We start from the raw sequence: 16448 nt of genomic DNA, 5'->3' as shown, positions 1-16448 counted from the left end.
TCATCATTTCACATAGCTATACAGAGTGGACCGGCAGCTGTAGGTTTGGATTATGGTCTTTACGCCAGTGCCTCCCAACAACCTAATTGAACCGGGGTAAGAAAAAAGAGGGAGAGCTACCAGGAGCAGAGGGTTCCAGGATAAAAGAGGTCCAGGACCCAGCCAACAGTCCATGTTCCTCCAGCGCACGGCCACAACCTATTCATGAAGAAGAGCAAAAAACTACTCAAACAAGAGAACGTCCCAGCCATGAAGTGGGGGGGAGGTGGCAACAGGATATCAATCATATTACAGGACTCGGCTCAACCAAGGGTCCTTGTGCGCAAAGGAGTCCATCAACCAAGGATATTCAAACACATCAAAAGGAGAACCCAGCCTTTCAGGATGTCCCTAATAAGTGCCTTCGAGAAGGGTCATGCAACAGGACACCTACCACAGTACTGGACCTGCCTAATCCAGCACACGCTGACACAGTCAGGACACCCAGCAGGCCCTGCACCTCACCAATCACACCCAGGACAGTGCACCAAAGGCGCTACCACTACAACAATCATACCAGCCTCAACCGGGGAGACCCCATCACCGAAGAGAAGAAGAATCATCAAGACTTCCAATAATTGGGCGTTGAGGGAAGGGGACCAATTCTCCCAATTCCACTCATCTTCATTATAAGTGCGATAATGGGTGTCAAAAATGCACTCCCTTGTCAGAACTGCAAGGATTGCAGCGCATTTTTACAAAACTAGACTGCTCAAACCACGGCGGGGATTCTCCCCTACCCGGTGGGGCGGGGGGTCCCGGCGTGTTGGAGTGGCGTGAACCACTCCGGCGTCGGGCCGCCCCAAAGGTGCGGGATTCACCACACCTTTAGGGGCCAAACCCTCACATTGAGGGGCTAGGCCCGCGCCGGAGTGGTTCCCGCTCCGCCGGCTGGTGTGAACGGCCTTTGGTGCCACGCCAGTTGAGGCCGAAAGGACTTCGCCGGCCGGCGTAAGTCTGCGCATGCGCCGGAGTGTCAGCGGCTGCTGACGTCAAACCGGCGTGGTAAAGACCATGGCGAAGGCGGAAGGAAAAGAGTGCCCCCCCGGCACATGGCTGCCCGCCGATCGGTGGGCCCCGATCGCGGGCCAGGCCACCGTGGGGGCACCCCCCGGGGGTCGGATCGTCCCGCGCCCCACCCCAGGACCCCGGCGCCCGCCCGCGCTGCCAATCCCGCCGGTAAGGTAGGTGGCTTAATCCACGTTGGCGGGAGAGGCTTGTCAGCGGCGGGATTTCGGCCCATCGCGGGCCGGAGAATCGCCGTGGGGGCCCCGCTGACCGGCGCGGCGCGATTCCCGGCCCTGCCGAATCTCGGGTGGCGGAGAATTCAGGACACGGCGGGGGCGGGATTGACGCCGGCTCCGGGCGATTCTCGGACCCGGCAGGGGGTTGGAAAATCCCGCGCCACATATCAGATCACCCACTCAATATGATTTCTGCTAAAACAAGATAACAGATTACCCTTGTGCTCACACCTCATCGACTCTTGCTCGGAGAAAAGACAATGGGTGTGATCTAACCCAATTGCAACAGAGTCGGCCAAGGTCGCACTTCGTCCCTTTTCCTGCATTGAGGAGCTCCGCCTGCCTGAACTCCTCAGTGTAGGAGGAGATTGGGACGCCATTTTTAAATGGCACCCAGATCTCTGGACCCCGTCGATGCAACCTCCCCCAATCCCCCCAAAGCCCCAACTCACTTATATGGGGATCCTCGGGAGCTCCCTCGCACCCCATCTCACACAGGCATAGAACCCCTGGGCCCGATTTCTGGCACAATGCCAGCCAGACACCATGGCAATGCCAGCCTGGCAGTGCCACCTGGGCACCTTGGCAGTGTCCGGCTGGCACCAGCAGTGCCACGGTGCCACTCTTCCTGGATGCCAACCACCCAGGGGTCTCCCCCCAAGTGCCACTCCACTTGGTCTTCGTTTGTGGGGACCAGTACTGAAAGGCACTTGTCTAAGGTCTCTGAGGCGAAGGAGTTAGATCCCAAAGCCTCGTGTAGATCAGGCGAGCTGCATGTTAGTTTGAGACTGGCTATTTACTCTAATATGCAGCTTTGCCAGGTAATGATCCCACCCACAATGGGCAGGATCCAGTTCACAACGTCTCGTGAGATCCTGCTAGATCTCACGAGGCGTGGCGAGCTGGTTAAATCCCAGAAGAGGCCTCTCCTGTAATCTATTGGCTGCGTCGCGCCTCCTTCAGGCGGGTTGCGGCCAGTAGGTCACGTCCGATAACAGGAAATCAACAGCATAATCAGAAGGGAGCCCAAGTCCAGGGTTATTGATGAAATGCAGGGTAATAGCACCATCATTGCTGCTTGGAAAGGCCGAAGCTATGTCAAGATCGTTGAACAACCCTCAGGATCTCCCAAAGATTCCTTCGAACAAAGTGCCATCATGTCGTCGCCCCGATGCCCGGTCAACTGGGAACCTAGGCCCAGCCGGAGGAGGTGACTCAACACGACCAACCACCTCCAAACCCTCACGATGAGCATTGAAAACAGGATAACAAAAGACAAGTGGTCAGGAGGTTCAACCTGCCCCAGGCCCCGAAGACTGGATACAATGTGTTCCGTACAACCTGATGCGCCCGGCCTCCAAACAAAGGTTGCTAAAGCATGGCAGCCAATTTTCAAACTCAGTCGGGAACTCCCCCCCCCCCCCCCCCCCCCCCCCCCCCTCCCAACTCAGTAGATGTGTTAGAATTTTGGGGAGTTTTCATAGAGTAAAGAACTGCTTCCACCGTTAAAAAGGCCAATAACCAGAGGACAAAATTTGAGCTAATTGGCAAAAGAGCCATGAAGAAGAGATACTGAGTCTAAAAATTATACGAAAGTTCAAATGCATCTTTAAGTGTCATTGTGTTTCAAGGAAATCTTTTTTCCTGTTTGAGGAAGTGCATTCTTGTGAAATCTTCAGACAGCAGTGTGTGGCCAATTTGATAAATGGTAGCATTTATTATACATGTAGACAAGGACAAGCTGCCATCTTTACACCCACACAGGCACATAGCGACAGATACAAATGCAAACATAGATCTGAGGCACAATAGTTGGCTTACCTCCAATATATGTCTCCCACGGTGTGCATCATCCTGGAAAATATGTTTGCACCATTTTCCTTCCCCCCCCCCCGCTTGTGTCCCCCAGTTGCGATTTGTTTCCTGCCATACTTTAAGAACACACTGACGTTTGTGTCATACATGAAGGAAAGACAAGAAAAGACAAACCATGTAATAAGAACATAAGAACTAGGAGCAGGAGTAGGCCATCTGGCGCCTCGAGCTTGCTCCGCCATTCAATGAGATCATGGCTGATCTTTTGTGGACTCAGCTCCACTTTCCGGCCTGAACACCATAACCCTTAATCCCTTTATTCTTCAAAAAACTATCTATCTTTACCTTAAAAACATGTAATGAAGGAGCCTCAACTGCTTCACTGGGCAAGGAATTCCATAGATTCACAACCCTTTGGTGAAGATGTTCCTCCTAAACTCAGTCCTAAATCTACTTCCCCTTATTTTGAGGCTATGTCCCCTAATGTTCGACATAAATCCACATGCCAGTGAGTATAGACATAGGAGTTTAGTCAAGATGGTGCAGGAGGGAGGGCTTTAGATTTCTGGGACATTGGAGCCATTTTTTGGGATCTGTGCAAGGTGGACGAGTTGCACCTGATCCGAAATGCGGCCAGTGTCCTTGCAGGGAGGTTTGCTAGCGCTATTGGGGAGGGTTTAATCTAATTGTGTAGAGGGGTGAGATCCTGAGAGACATTTCAGCAGGGGGAGATGCACAGCCAAAATTAAAAGAGACAGCAAGTGAGTCAGGAAGGTAAAGACATTATAAGCCAGTTAAGTCGCAGGGAGATTTGGCAAGATTGGATGGTATTTTTAATGCGAGGAGTCTGATGGACAAGGCAGATGAGTTGAGGGCACAAATTAAAACATGGTGGTATGATGTTGTTTCTGCCACTGAGACATGGTTGAGAGAGGGGCAGGATTGGCAGCTTGATAATCCAGGATTTAGGATCTTCAGAGGAGACCGGGAAGGAGGGAAAAGAGTGGAGGGGGGGTATCACAATTTTGATCAGGGAATCCATTACAGCAGTAAGGAGGGACAACATCTTAGAAGGCTCTTCAATTGAAGCCATATGGGTAGAAGTTATAAACCAATAAGGAGTAATCACATTGCTGGGAGTGTCCTATAGGTCCCCTATCAGTCCGAGATAAATAGAAAAGCAGATATGTAGGCAAATGTCAGAGAAGTGCAAAAGTAATAACGTAGTGATAGTGGGGGATTTCAACTTCCCCACCATTAACTGGAGTAGCCATAGTGTGAAAGGTTTAGAGGGAGCAGAATTTTAAAAATGCATCTAGGAGAACTTTTTAAGCCAGTACGTAGAAGGTCCTGCAAGAGAGGGGGTGGCCCTGGATTTAATTTTGGGTAACAAAGCGGTCAAGTGGTTGAAGTATCAGTGGGGGAGCATTTTGCAGACAGTGATCATAACTCTGTTAGATTCAAGATTGTTATAGAAAAGGTCAAGGAACGGCCATTAAATCAAAATTCTAAATTGGGGGGAAGGCCGATTTTTAATAAGATCAGATATGATTTGGCCAGAGTGGCCTGGGAGCAGACACTTTTGGGTGAATCTGTGACAGAACAGTGGGACACATTCAACAAGGAAATAGGGGAGAGTACGGGGCTAACATGTTCCAATCAAGAAAAGGATGGGACCAACAAATCCAGTGAACCCTGGATATAGAGGGATATGCAGCATTGGACAAGGAGAAAAGGGGAGGGTAGATATTGAGGGTTCAAAACAGCAAAAGCCCGAGAGGCATATAGAATGTGCAAGAGGGAACTTGAAAAGGAAAATAGGAGATCAAAAAGGAAATTAGGAGAACAAAAAAAGGGGACATGAAAGGACACTGGTGGTAAAATAAAGAAAAATCCTAAATTGTTTTACGAGTACATTAAAAGGTAAAAGGATAACCAGGAAAGCGTAGGGCTAATTATTTGGAAAAAAAAAAATTTTTTTTAGAGTACCCAATTCATTTCATCAAAAAGAAAAAGGAGGCATTTGTCAGGGCTAGAAGGCTGGCAACAGACGAAGCCTGTGTGGAATATAAGGAAAGTAAGAAGGAACTTAAGCAAGCAGTCAGGAGGGCTAAAAGGGGTCACGAAAAGTCATTGGCAAATAGGGTTAAGGAAAATCCCAAGGCTTTTTACACGTACATAAAAAGCAAGAGGGTAGCCAGGGAAAGGGTTGGCCCACTGAAGGACAGGCAAGGGAATCTATGTGTGGATCCAGAGGAAATGGGCGAGGTACTGAATTAATACTTTGCATCAGTATTCACCAAAGAGAAGGAATTGGTGGATATTGAGTCTGGAGAAGGGTGTGTAGATAGCCTGGGTCACATTGAGATCCAAAAAGACGAGGTGTTGGGCGTCTTGAATAATATTAAGGTAGATAGGTCCCCAGGGCCGGATGGGATCTACCCCAGAATACTGAAGGAGGCTAGAGAGGAAATTGCTGAGGCCTTGACAAAATCTTTGGATCCTCACTGCCTTCAGGTGATGTCCCGGATGACTGGAGAATAGCCAATGTTGTTCCCTTGTTTAAGAAGGTAGCAAGGATAATCCAGGGAACTACAGACCGGTGAGCCTTCCGTCAGTGGTAGGGAAATTACTGGAGAGAATTCTTTGAGACAGGGTCTGCTCCAATTTGGAAGCAAATGGACGTATTAGTGAGAGGCAGCATGGTTTTGTGAAGGGGAGGTCGTGTCTCACTAACTTGATAGAGTTTTTCAAAGAGGTCACAAAGGTGATTGATGCAGGTAGGGCAGTGGATGTTGTCTATATGGACTCCAGTAAGGCCTTTGGCAAGGTTCCTCATGGCAGACTGGTACAAAAGGTGAAGTCACACAGGTACAGAGGTGAGCTGGCAAGATGGATACAGAACTGGATTTGTCATAGAAGGCAGAGAGTAGCAACGGAAAGGTGCTTTTCTGATTTGGAGGGCTGTGACTAGTGGTGTTCCGCAGGGATCAGTACTGAGACCTTTGCTGTTCGTAGTATATATAAATGATTTGGAGGAAAATGTAACTGGTCTGATTAGCAAGTTTGCAGACGATACAAAGGTTGGTGGAATTGCGGATAGCGATGAGGACTGTCAGAGGATACAGCAGGATTTAGATCGTTTGGAGACTTGGGCGAAGAGATGGCAGATGGGGTTTAATCCGGACACATGTGAGGTAATGCATTTTGGAAGGTCTAATGCAGGTAGGAAAGATACAGTGAATGGTAGAATCCTCAAGAGTATTGACAGTCAGAGAGATCTAGGTGTACAGGTCCACAGGTCACTGAAAGGGGCAACACAGGTGGAGAAGGTAGTCAAGAAGGCATACGGCATGCTTGCCTTCATTGGCCGGGGCATTGAGAATAAGAATTGGCAAGTCATGTTGCAGCTGTACAGAACCGTAGTCAGGCCACACTTGGAGTATCATGTTCAATTCTGGTCGCCACACTACCAGAAGGATGTGGAGGCTTTAGAGAGGGTGCAGAAGAGATGTACCAGGATGTTGCCTGGTATGGAGGGCATTAGTTATGAGGAGCGGTTGAGTAAACTCGGTTTGTTCTCACTGGAACGATGGAGGTTGAGGGCCGACCTGATAGAGGTCTACAAAATTATGAGAGGCATAGACAGAGTGAATAGTCAGAGGCTTTTTCCCAGGGTAGAGGGATGAATTACTGGGGGGCATATGTTTAAGGTGTGAGGGGCAAGGTTTAGAGGAGATGTACGAGGCAAGTCTTTTACACAGAGGGTAGTGGGTGCCTGGAACACACTGCCGGAGGACATGGTGGAAGCAGGGACGATAGTGACATTTAAGGAGCATCTTGACAAATATATGAATAGGATGGGAATAGAGGGATAAGGACCCAATAAGTGTAGAAGATTTTAGTTTAGACGGGCAGCATGATCGGTACAGGCTTGGCGGGCCGAAGGGCCTGTTCCTGTGCTGTACTTTTCTTTGTTCTTCTTTGAATGTGCAAACTCCACAAGGATAGTGACCCAGAGCCAGGATCGAACCTGGGACCGCAGCGCCGTGAGACTGCAGTGCTAACCACTGCACCACCATGCTGCCCACCGTAGGGCTAATTAAGGACCACAGTGGTAATTTGTGTGTGGAACTGGAGGACGTAGATAGGGGTCTTGTGTCAACTTTGTGTCGGTGTTCACTAATGAGAGGGACGATGTGGGTATAGAAATCAGGGAGGAGGACTGGGATAAAATTATCAAAGTTAACATAAACACAGAGGCAGTTCTGAGTGGCCTAGCAGGCTTAAAAGTAGATCAATAGAGGGGAACGTGCCTTGGAAAATTTCCCTCAAACTTTTCCTGTCGATCAAAATCATTCCCAAGAAATCACATTGGCTTTAGAGCAACAAGGAAATATCCATGTTCTGTCACAAACATCTTTAGGGCAGCACGGTAGCATTGTGGTTTGCACAATTGCTTCACAGCTCCAGGATCCCAGGTTCGATTACTGGCTTGGGTCACTGTCTGTGCGGAGTCTGCACATTAGGGGCTGATTTAGCTCACTGGGCTAAATCGCTGGCTTTTAAAGCAGACCAAGCAGGCCATCAGCACGGTTTGATTCCCGTATCAGCCTCCTCGGACAGGTGCCGGAATGTGGCGACTAGGGGCTTTTCACAGTAACTTCATTGAAGCCTACTCGTGATAATACGCGATTTTCATTTCATTTTTCATTTCATTTCATTTTTTGTGTGTGCGTGGGTTTCCTCCGGGTGCTCCAGTTTCCTGCCACAGTCCAAAGATGTGCAGGCTAGGTGGATTGGCCATGCTAAATTGCCCTTCGTGTCCAAAATTGCCCTTAGTGTTGGGTGGGGTTACTGGGCTATTGGGATAGGATGGAGGTGTGGACAGTGGCGGACTGGGTCTAAAAATATTGGTTGCCAGGAGACAAAGGGGGCCCACCCACAACTACAATGCTATCCTTTAATTTTCATAACGAATAAATAACATTTTCAAAAAATACATATGGAAAAAAGGGTACAATTAAAATTTTTGTGGAAAGAAATGTGTATTTCTTAGTAATTACAGTGTACATGTACTGTACATATTACTGGCAGTAGATAACAAATGTAAATATAGAATGTTATAATTGAATTTTTAATTTAAAAAAAATATTAAGTAATTGGTTGATATTTTTAAATAGTTTACTGCACAATTTACACATTAACAGATAGTTCAAAAGCGCAATAGAGCATTGCATGCAGTCCACTGTATTAAGAGCAATCGTTTGTGTTCGCTAGATGATTGTGCGAATCTGCCAATAATTGCTTCTGCATCCAATTCATCTAACAATTCCTTTTCAATGGATAGCAACATGTATGATTCCAAATTCTCCTCAGACAGCGAATTTCTTAACCTTGTCTTTATGATCGTTAGCTTTGAAAATGTCCTCTCACAATGGACTTGAGTAACTGATAGTGTGCAGATGACTTTATAAAGTTCATAAAGGTTATCATATGCCTTGTCATGAAGTCTGTTGGATGCCAGAATTTTTAGTACACACGATGGGTAAGTGCTGCAAATTTTACAATTGTTGCAACTGGAATCCATATTCTCACCATCATTAAGCAATAGCTTTAATACATCAAAGTTTGAAGCAGGTACCTGCAGCTCAAAAACTTCCTACAAAAGGAGACAAGGACGTACCCACAACCGCCACGACAGACACTACTGGAAGACCTACTGGACGCAAGTATCCTAGAGAAAGGGAACTGTAGCGACATGTATGACCGACTGGTAGAAAGGGACGACACCGTACTGGACGCAACAAGAATGAATCTGGGGATGGAGATAGGGTGGGGACTCTGGAGCGAAGCACTGCATAGGGTCAACTCCACCTCCACGTGCGCAAGGCTCAGCCTGACGCAACTAAAAGTGGTACATAGAGCCCACTTAACAAGAAACCGTATGAGTAGGTTCTTCCCGGAGGTGGAGGACAGATGTGAACGGTGCCAAAGAGGCCCGGCCAACCACGCCCACATGTTCTGGTCTTGCCCCAGACTTGTGGAGTACTGGACAGCCTTCTTCGAGGCTATGTCCAAAGTGGTGGGGGTGAGGGTGGAGCCATGCCCGATAGTGGCGGTCTTCGGGGTTTCAGACCAGCCAGATCTATTCCTGGGGAGGAGGGCGGACGCCCTTGCCTTTGCCTCCCTGATCGCCCGCCGTAGAATCCTGTTTGGCTAGCGGTCATCAGCACCACCCAGAGCTGCAGACTGGCTGTCCGACCTCTCGGAATCTCTCCAAATGGAGAAAATCAAATTCACCATCCGAGGGTCAGACGACGGCTTCCACAGAACGTGGGAGCCATTCATGCAATTGTTCCGGGACCTGTTTGTGGCCAACGTACAAGAGGAAGAATAGTCGGGTGGCCAAGAATCAGGGGAAAATGGACGTGAATCGGGGGAAGGTAGCCGGGGGGGGGGGGGGGGGGGGGGGGAAGAGGGCTACGGGTTCGTTATGGGGGTTTGATGGCTAGCTAAGGCCCAAAACCAAACTATAAATAAATGCCTATAAACATGTGCCTCGGCCATATTGGGGAATATAAAATATGTATGCCGGCTAAAGGGGGCGGCCACAGTTGTTATTACGAAGGTGCTTACCTGTAAATATGTTAATTTTTGCGTGTTTTTTTTTTCTCTCTACTAATTTGTTGGATATAAAATATGAAAACTCAATAAAAAACATTTATTTAAAAAAAAGTTTGAAGCAAAAGAAAACAATTCCAATATTACTTGATCTTTGCTGATTTGTGGAAACAGCTTAATAATACCTTCCAATGCTTCATCTTCAAGGCCCTTCTCTGCAATAGTTTTAAACTTTGCTGGGTCCAAGCAGGACAAATCTTTATACAACTGTTTGTGTTGTACAAAGCGTGATTCTAGTGACTGGACAATGCGATCCATTATTAGGTTAAACACATTTACTCGAAAATCAGCTAGAGAATCTGAGGAATTTCTTTCATCATCAATAAGCTCATCTGCCATTCTTTTCTTCTTCCTCTGCCTCTTAACTGGCAATGCTGTTTCCAACGCATCAATTTCCAATGTTTGATTTTCATCCATATTCATCTGTGAAATCCTGTCATTACATTTATTTACTAATTCCAAAGCCTTGCTGTGAACGTTATCAAATGTTCTTGTCTGTTCCTTCAACTTTGTTGTAGCTGAATCTACCAAACCCCATGCAGTAAACATATCTAAACCACTTGTCTGTAGATAACTTGATAACGGGGTTGTAGTTTCAAATGTATACAAGTAAGTAAATGCTGTCAATATGGTTTCAAACTTTAGAAGACTTTGAAGTAAAACATTTGCTTCATGTTTTGTTTTTACATCAAACTTTTCTGAATCTTGTATCATTGATAAGCATGTCAATAGATTTACGAAAGTACTGGCAGCGGCATCATCAAAACGTCCAAATATAGTTGTTGCTGCATTGGATTTTCCTGACCATCTGGTCTCACCAATTAGCTTTAATCATTTCATTTTTTCTTGTCCTAGATGTTTTCCAACAACTTCTATCCATACAGCCATTCTCTTGTATGATGCTTTCACAAAAGGTGCTATATTCTGGAGCAAATTGAAAAAAGAAACTGCAGGCACACAACATTTTGTTGTTTCAGTTATCACCAAATTCAAGGCATGGGCATAGCACCATATATGAACATGTTGATCAGCCACATCAGCAATTTTACTTTGTAAACCATTATACTGGCCATGGTAGCTTGCAGTGCCATCTGTGCTATCAGATAAACATTTTTGGGGGTCAATTTTAAGATGCTGTAATGTTTCAATCAATAGATCAAAAAGTCCCTGTCCTGTACCATCATTACTTGGCACAACTGAAAGTAGTCGCTCACAGATAATACCTTTAAGCACATACCGAATAATAATGCTAAACTGATCGATGGATGAATTATCTTGTGTTGAATCAATCTGAATAGAATAATATTTTGCTTGAGAAACTTCATGACTAATTCTTTCTTGTATCATATTCTTCATAATTTTGATGAACATGTTTATAGTTATTTTACTCAGGTATGTAACAAGTCCACCACGGCCTTTACTTTGAGCCTTTCCTTGTTGCTCTAATCGTTTGATTCTTTGTTTAGACTTGTTTTGCACTGCAGAAACGTGAGCTGCCATAATGGGGTCATATTTTGCCATCAACTGCACTGTAGCTAAAAAATTGCCATGATTCAGAACCTCATTATCGAATGTAGGCCGATTCATTTCTGTGACCTCGAAAAGGAAGTGCTTGCTTGCCTAACATCTTAATGATGTCTATAATCCTCATGACAATACTTCTCTGCTTCAATACTTCTTCTTTCCTTTTAATTAGTGATGCTGCAAAAAATCTATCTAAGGTGCCATCATTAACCACACTGATATATTGCTGAGCATTTCTGACATGTGTTGTTGTCGATTCATATAAAGTCAAGCTCTGGCTAATATGCCTGTAGTCACTAAAGCCACGTACAAAGGGTGATGGATTACAAGTGTTGGGAAACTCAAAGGCTAAGCAGTATGAACAATATTAGCATCTATTTTCTTTGTTATATGTTAGCCATTTTCTTGGGACTGAGTCATTCATAATTTTGCTCTCATACAAACGAGCATCAAATGGCAGATCATCAAGTGGCTGAAGTGGATGTTCAGCAAAAAACTGTTTTAGCTTTGCTCGTGATGGATATTGGAAGATTCCAGTAATTGATCTTTCATTTTCTTGTGTAGGTTCATTTACAGGATGTGCTTCAGAAACCAAGTCATTTATGCTTGAAGGAATATCTGATTCCCTGTCACTAGTTGAAGCTATGTGTTCAGATGTTGCAACTACAGGCAGTACAGATACCGGAACAAGGAAGCCAGAAGAAATATTGGGCCTGGGTTGATTAGTAATGGATGCACTTGTATTTGTCTCTACATTCAAAGTAGCTCTTCTCTGTTCTTGTAACTCGCATATCATTGCATCATCACCATGAGCATTGTTTCTTGCTTCTTGATTATTTGTTGCAGAACTGGATATTGATGTGGATTGTGCTTGTGGTAGTATAAACTCTGTAATAGGCCTGCATCGCTTGGCTGAATCCTTCCTTTCTGCTTCTTTTTGTTCTTTGCGTTTTAGTGACCCAGATTTATGCTTTTTCTTTTCGATGCCGGTAGGGGTAATATTCCTGAAATAAAAACTTAATTAAAAATAGCCCACATTGGGAAAAATGAATATTGATGATTGCAAGAATAACTTGAAGCAACGCCAGATAAACCTACTTGATAAAAATTATAAAATAACTTACTTACACTTCAATAGGCTATGTTCATTAGTCAATACTACTGTGGCCTATGCAGCTTCAGAAGAGGAGATAATCCACTGTCCAGTGTTCACACCAGCAAGCAACTGAGACAACTGTTGAAACTTAGAAGTTTGGTCCGACTATAGTAAGACATTAAAAATGGTCCCACGACCAAAGTTAACATGTCCAGTTTGATACCAGTGTAGTGTTACAAGTCGCAACCCTTTGAGTTTACGGATCATGGCTTATCACTTCAATATCTTTGACCTCATGATTCACGGTCAAAGGTACCGCTTCTCCTTTTCGGTGACCTCACGACCCTATGTACTGCTTGATATCCTTTCAAGTTGCTGACCATCTCAAATCACGAACTGTAATTTTATCTTTAAATTCACACTCTTGCTGAAAACGTGGATTTCCAACTATGTCCGACCCGTGTGAACTCCTTTTCACATCCGTTTAACACTGCTTCGTTCCTTCATACACTGAGTGATTATTTGTTTGTTTCTTTATTGCATTTTTATTTGGTATTGCTCTTTTTAAAAACAATTATATTTTATTAAGTTAGAATACAAATCTCAGGAAAGAAGTTGGAGATTTATTTATCTAATTAATTATAATTTTAAGGGCCCTTCAGAGATTCACGGGCCCCTTCTTGGCTCTCCGGGCCCCGGACCGATGTACCAGTTGAACCAAGACTACTGCTTGATATCCTTTGAAGTTGCCGACCATCTCAAATCATGAAACGTAACTTTATCTTTAAATTCACACACTCTTGCTGAAAACATGGAATTTCCTTAATTATGCCCGACCCGGGCCCCCCTATTCCACATCCTTCCACTACCTCCCCTGCTTCGTTTCATTTCATGCACTGCTTATTCGTGTCCTGTTCTCTTTTTTTCTTATTTCTTTTTATTACTAAAACAGTTGACTGTGTTTGTTTCTTTATTGCATTTTTATTTGACATGGGGGCCCACTTCATCAGGGGCCCACTTGCCATCTGGCAAGCTGACACCCTGGCCAGTCCGCCACTGGGTGTGGACCTTGGGTAGGGTGCTCTTTCCAAGAGCCGGTGCAGACACGATGGGCCGAATGGCCTCCTTCTGCACTGTAAATTCTCTGATTATCTTAGTTTTTTCATGGTGCTAATTGCGCTTAGTCCTATTATCCTCCACCAAAAGTTTAAAACGTTTTAAAATGTTTTGTTTACAAAATTTTGCGAAAATTTGTTTTGAGTGCCAGGAAACACCTGTGCGTCAATGAAGCCAAAATAACCCTAAAGTGTATCAGAGTCTGAAGAAGGTTCAAAACTGCTGTGATTTGATATTTAGGTTTTGTGCAATCTTCATTTCGTGGTATTGCTTTCCGAGTGTACATGTGTTTTCTGACGGTCCTGCCACGATGTTTGAAGCAGCGACATTATCAGGACCCTGGCTTCCTTTCTGCCGTTTCTGATGGAAACTCAAGCCCGGTGACATGCACAGAGGAAGTAGCTTGTCAGTTTGCAATCAAGTGGTGTTTTTGAACAGGATGTGTTAAAGGTAAAATGGAGTACCGACTGTTCTGTTGAAAAGTTGCGTGGATCTGACAAACTTTGTTTTACTACGAAACAGCTGAGCTTTCTCAGGTAAATAAAAAGTCTAATTTTATTTGATGTTTTATATTTGTGTTGTACCTTTGATAATTTTAAATCTTTCTGTCTGTGTTGCCATGTGATATTTGAAGATCAAATATTAAGCTACCTGAAAATGAAAAAAATGAAAATCGCTTATTGTCACGAGTAGGCTTCAATGAAGTTACTGTGAAAAGCCCCTAGTCGCCACATTCCGGCGCCTGTCCGGGGAGGCTGGTACGGGAATCGAACCGTGCTGCTGGCCTGCTTTAAAAGCCAGCGATTTAGCCGAGTGAGCTAAACCAGCCCCTGGAAGTAATATTCAACTTGGATTACATTTTTAAAACAATCCTCATTTTAAATTAGTTATGATAAACGCACGGCCAGAGAAGCTAGCTTTTTTCGCTTGAGAAGAGAGATGGGGAAAGTCAGATTTACGAGGTGTATTCAGAATTTTGGGGGTTTTGATGGAATTAATAGCAAGGAACTGTTTCCACTGGTATAAGTAGAGGACACAGATTTGAGTTAATTGGCAAATTGGAGAGGCAAATCTTTTTTTTCAATGAGTTAGTATGGATCAGGAATGGATTGCCTGAAAGGGTGTTGGAAATAGATTTAATAGTAACTTTCAAAAGGAATAGGTATGGGTGGCACGGTGGCAGAGCTGCCTCACAGTGGCAGGGTCCCAGGTTCAATTACTGCCTTGGGTGACTGTGTGGAGTTTGCACGTTCCGCGTCTGTGTGGATTTCCTCCGGCTGCTCATGTTTCCTCCCACAGTTCAAAGATGTGCAGGTTAGGTGGGGCTATGGCGATTTGGGTGGGGGTGTGGGCCTAGGCAGGGTGCTCTTTCAGAGGGATGGTGCAGACTTGATGGGCTGATTGGCCTCCTTCTGCACTCTAGGATTTCTATGATTCTAATTCTATCTAAAATGAAAAACTGTGTTACTGCAAAGGTAACAGTTTGGGAGTAGGATTAACGAGATACCTCTTTTGCAAAGAGGCGACAGACAAACAGGCCTAAATGGGCCTCCTTGTGTTGTATAATTCTATTAAGTGACATTTTTTTAGCAGGTATTTTTATGTTGAATTTTTATGGTCTTAAGGTGAGGGGAGTAATAGTTGGGAGCAAAATAATTTTGCCTGCACTATTGGAGTTAAACATTTCGCTATTTCCCACACATACATTCACTAACCGGCATCACTTTGATATTATCACCACTCAAGTCAGTAACACTCTTGTCCATGAATCAGAAGAGAGGTCTGAGTTCAGGCCCTGCAACAGGATTTGAGCTTGTAATAACAACTGAAAGTGCTGGAGAACCCAGCGGGTCTGACAACATCTATGGAGATCGCAAAGTACTTGGAAGTGCATAGTAAAATAGGACTGAGTCAGCACGGCTTTGTCAAAGGGAGATCGTGTCTGACAAATCTGTTAGAGTTCTTTGAGGAGGTAACAAGGAACTTAGACAAAGGAGAACCAGTGGATGTGATTTATTTAGATTTCCAGAAAGCCTTTGACACAGTGCCGCATAGGAGATTATTAAATAAGTTAAGAGCCCATGGTGTTCAGGGTAAGATCCTGGCTTGGATAGAGGATTGGCTGACTGGCAGAAGGCAGAGAGTGAGGACAAACAGGTCTTTTTCAGGATGGCAGCTGGTGACTAGTGATGTGCCTCAGGGGCCTGTGCTGGGACCACAACTTTTCACAATATACATTAATGATATGGAAGAAGGTACTGAAGGCACTGTTGCTAAGTTTGAGGAAGCAAAAGGGCTGCAGAAGGATTTGGACAAGCTAGGAGAGTGGGAAGTGGCAAATGAAATACAATATGGAAAAGTGTGAGGTTATGCACTTTGGAAGGAGGAATTTAGGCATAGACTATTTTCTAAATGGGGAAATGCTGAGGAAATCAGAAGCACAAAGGGACTTGGGAGTCCTTGTTTACGATTCTCTGAGGTTAATGTGCAGGTTCAGTCGGCAAAGAAGGCAAATGCAATGTTAGCATTCATGTCAAGAGAGCTAGAACAAGAGCAGGGATGTGCTTCTGAGGCTGTATAAGGCTCTGGTCAGACCTCATTTGGAGTCTTGTGAGCAGTTTTGGGCCCCGTATCTAAAGAAGGATGTGCTGGCCTTGGAAAGGGTCCAGAGGAGGTTCACAAGAATGATCCCTAGAATGAAGAACTTGTCATATGAGGAGCAGTTGGTCTGTACTCGTTGGAGTTGAGAAGGATGAGGGGGGATCTTATTGAAACTTGCAGGAAACTGCGAGGCCTGGATAGAGTGGATGTGGAGAGAATGTTTCCACTTGTCGGAAAAACTAGAACCAGAGGATACCATCTCAGACTAAAGGGACGATCCTTTAAAACGGAAGATGAGTAGTTTCTTCAGCCAGAGGCTGGTGAATCTG

The 16448-nt window shown here is 44.9% G+C and overlaps 1 protein-coding gene across 2 annotated transcripts in view; it reads left to right on the top strand.

Moving 5' to 3' along the window:
• ppp1r16b (protein phosphatase 1, regulatory subunit 16B) overlaps positions 1 to 16448 on the top strand; it is a 217541-nt gene that overhangs the window by 15544 nt on the left and 185549 nt on the right. The window contains exon 1 of one of the 2 annotated variants that reach the window (XM_038803596.1): positions 13940 to 14054. The exons of the other annotated variant lie outside the window; for it this stretch is intronic. The gene's annotated coding sequence lies outside the window, so the exon portion shown is untranslated. Of the gene's footprint in view, positions 1 to 13939; positions 14055 to 16448 lie in introns of those variants that run through there. 2 annotated transcript variants of the gene reach the window in all.

The sequence above is a fragment of the Scyliorhinus canicula genome, chromosome 7, assembly GCF_902713615.1.
Source record: "Scyliorhinus canicula chromosome 7, sScyCan1.1, whole genome shotgun sequence".
NCBI lineage: Eukaryota > Metazoa > Chordata > Chondrichthyes > Carcharhiniformes > Scyliorhinidae > Scyliorhinus > Scyliorhinus canicula.
Note: the sequence above shows the minus strand (reverse complement) of the source record. Positions and strands in the feature narration are given on the sequence as shown.